Consider the following 3,018-nt stretch of genomic DNA (forward strand, 5'->3'; position numbering starts at 1 on the left):
ACTATTTTCCTGCCTTAATCCTTCTCTAATGGACCATTTCTAACACACACACACACACACACACACACACACACACACACACACACACGCACGCTCAAGCATATAGCTATCCATATATCTACCAATCTATCCAACTATATATACCCATCCACTTAGTCACCCTCATACCAATACAAACATCTAGCTATCCATATTCCTGCCAGTCTATGCTATTCATCTATCTATGTATCTATCTATGTATCTATGTATCTATGTATCTATCTATCTATCTATCTATCTATCTATCTACCTATCTAATCTATCATTGATCCATGCATTCACCGAACTATCCATCAATCTAACCACCCATTCACTTCACTCTTCCTGATCCTCCCCATAGATGGATAGATGATGTTCAATATTTGAATTTTCTCAGGAGACACAAGCAGTATAGAAGCTTCACGTCAGGGTGTTTGAGATCTGTCTTGAGTGTAGACCATACACCAAGAGAAGGAAGCTGAGAACTCTAGATGCAGCCAAGGATATTGAGTTATGAGTGACAGTGTTTCACCTAACTAGACATGGAGTCCTAATGTCAGCATTTGGGGTACACTACCAAAGAGCACTGGTCCCCTTCAGCCACTTTTCCATGGTTGGGACAGGAGTGTGGACATGATGAATAAAATGGAAGCTGAGCCTGGGAAAGACTTCTGAGGAGAACCTGGGAAGAGGATGTCCTCTTCATCCACAGTGAACAGAGACATCTATGATAGGAAAGGATGATGAGCAGAACACACAGAAAGGGAGAAGAGGAGACATTTAGATTCAACTTCGTGGGAAAACCAGGAACAGCAAGCTTACCAAAGAGACTGGACTGAGCTGGGGAAATGAGTGCTATGGGGGAAAGGGCGAGGCTCACTTACACCACGAGGTGTAAGTGTAGAATATGTGGAGAAGATCATATAAAACAGAGATTTATATAAAAAAGATTTATATAAAAAAGAGATTATATAAAACAGAGATGCTAATAGACAGTGTAAAGCACTCATGAGCCCTACACACAGAGAAAAAAAGTGAAGAAGAGGGAATTAAAAACCAGTAGGAAGCCAGTTAAATGACACTTGCTGCCAAGCCTGTTGGCCTGAGTCTGCTCCCTGGGACTCACATTTATACAGGAGAGGGCTGATTCCTGTAAGTTTTCTTCTGACCTCTACATGTGTGTCATGGTATGTGAGAAACTCTCCCACCCCAAAATGAATATATCAACAAGCAGCAGCAGCAACAACAGTAAAAATAACAATAAGTTGAGAGCAAATCTTATCTTCTGGGAAGGGAGGAAACAGTTTGAGACTTTGGAGGGAAGGAGCTAGGAGCTGAAAGCAACTTCTGGCCCAAGGCGATTACATCAGCTGTGGGTTTTCAGACTGTGGTGCCCCCAACTCTCAAAGTGGCATTGGAAACCATGCAGGGACAATCAGTCTCTCCCAGTCATTCTTATCTGTTCCCATCTGTAAGTTAATGATCCCCAAACATGAACTTCACACCTGTCAGCTTCCTCATCTGCAGGCCTGGCTATCTTCCTTCACCTCCTCCACAGACTTCTCTATCTGGATGCTTCAAAAACTTCATTATGAGGCACTGGCACAATTCCATATTATATCTGACTTGACAGAGGACCTGCCTCCTCTGCTGTCTCTGTTTCAGCCCGGGACACTATTTCTCCATTCTGAAGCAGGGTTGATACCGACTGCTCCTCCCTAATGTAAAACCATCTCCTATTTACTAAATCTGTCCATTTTTTTTCCAACAGAAAAGGCAAATCAGATCTCTCTAATTCCAATTTATTTTATTTTATATATATGACCATTTTGCTTGCAAGTATAAATATATACACCACATGCTTGCCTGGCATCCAAAGAAGTCCCAATAGGGTGTCACAGTTTTGGGAACCCAAACAGCAGAGCATTGTGAGCTGCTACGTGGTGCTGGGAATTGACTCTGGATCCCCTGGAAGAGCAAAATGTGCTCTTGAACTGCGGAGCCATCTTCTCAGTCTCACAAATCAGATCTCTTATTTCATCTTAAGACTAAACAAACAGCCCTTGATCTCAAATGCCTTTTTTCATTTCATCTTTCCCCATCAAACATACTCTCTAGAACTCAACCAGACACTCAGGGAAATGCAGTTGGCAAAGCTTCCTCTCTCCATGGGTTCAGCAACTTCCTGGTGTCAGCAGCATTGGCTCCTTTCCTCCCTGAATACTGCAACTTCCTGTCTGTCTCTCTTGTCCTAGAGAACAGTGTGTGAAACTTTCTTAGTTATTTTGGTTTCCTGGTTCTTCTTTGATCTATTACCTGTTGTGGGAAATAGGGAGAAATACTTGTGATTGTTGCTTGGAACAACCTTAATGCTTATGGGTAGAATATGTGGGTCCTTTATTCATGTCAAAGTATTGGTTACTGGAGAAGGACTGTGTCTTGGTCTTCTGGCTATTTGTGATACACAGTCAATGTTGTCATTTGGATTCCTTGTACTCCTGATTTTCTTTATATGAGTACACTGTAGCTGTCTTCAGACACACACCAGTAGAGTGTGCATCAGATCCCATTACAGATGGTTGTGATCCACCATGTGGTTTCTGGGAATTGAACTCAGGACCTATGTGAGAGCAGTCAGTGCTCTTAACCTCTGAGCCATCTCTCCAGCCCCCTGATTTTCTTATATTCCCTGAACTTCCTGGTTCCACTTGAGCACACTGAGGTATTATCTGGTCCCTCTGCATGGTTGATTGACTTCTTGTTTCTCTTCAGCATCCAAAACTAATGATGAACAAGCAGAGGAGATGCTTAGCCTCCCACAATGCAATGGAGGAGGTGAGTCTATCATTTGTGAGTCTGCTAGAGAGAAAGACCCCACCCCTTTTCCCATCTGACCCTGTTCTTTACATACTCAGACGAAGTCATAGAGGCAGAACCAAGGATCATAAATAATGGGGAATGAGATGTGTAATGAAGGAACAGATGCCACCACAGGGCGAG

At 42.8% G+C, this 3,018-nt stretch overlaps 1 pseudogene; it reads left to right on the forward strand.

The window, feature by feature from the left end:
• The window catches only part of LOC673191, a 10,460-nt pseudogene that overhangs the window by 4,135 nt on the left and 3,307 nt on the right, over window positions 1-3,018 (forward strand).

This window comes from Mus musculus (genome assembly GCF_000001635.26).
Source record: "Mus musculus strain C57BL/6J unplaced genomic contig, GRCm38.p6 C57BL/6J MSCHRUN_CTG16".
NCBI classification, from domain to species: domain Eukaryota; kingdom Metazoa; phylum Chordata; class Mammalia; order Rodentia; family Muridae; genus Mus; species Mus musculus.